The sequence below is a fragment of the Benincasa hispida genome, chromosome 8 (genome assembly GCF_027475165.1).
Source record: "Benincasa hispida cultivar pf3 chromosome 8, pf3_genome.v1.1, whole genome shotgun sequence".
In the NCBI taxonomy this organism is placed as follows: Eukaryota; Viridiplantae; Streptophyta; class Magnoliopsida; order Cucurbitales; family Cucurbitaceae; genus Benincasa; species Benincasa hispida.
In genome coordinates this window covers 59370396-59371025 of record NC_143485.1, presented here as the reverse complement: position 1 = coordinate 59371025, position 630 = coordinate 59370396, and positions in this window count along the sequence as shown.

Below are 630 nucleotides of genomic sequence, written 5' to 3'. Positions count from 1 at the left end.
CAAATTTAACTTGCGATAATCCATATAGATTCTCCACCCTGTAGTTGTCCTTGTGGGAATTAATTCATTCTTGTCGTTGGTGACGACTATCATTCCCCCTTTCTTCGTAACGCATTGCACTAGGCTCACCCAGCTACTATTTGATATAGGGTAAATGATGCCTGCATCCAGCCACTTCACTATTTCCTTCTTTACAACCTCCCTCATGGCAGGGTTCAAGCGACGTTGCCTTTCTATCAATCCTGTTCTTCCTTCTTCCAGACGAATCTTGTGCATGCAATGCGAGGGACTGATTCCTCGAATGTCTGCCAAGGTCCATCCTAAAGCCTTTACATTGTTTTTTAGGATCTAGATGAGTGCATCCTCGTTTTCCTTACTCAGCGAGGCAGATATAAGTACCGGTAACGTGTTATTACCTCCTAAGTAAGCGTATTTGAGGTGCACAGGCAACAACTTCAACTCTAACACAGATGGTTCTTCCAAGGATGGCTTAGTGCGTTGCAATGTTCGTTCAGACAACTTGAGTGTTTCAAAATTTGATTCAACTTGTATTGCGGCGCAATCCTCCTCCCACATTGCGTCGATTCCAAAATCTTCTTCCTCCAACTCTTCTAGGGGCTCGTGCCAAGG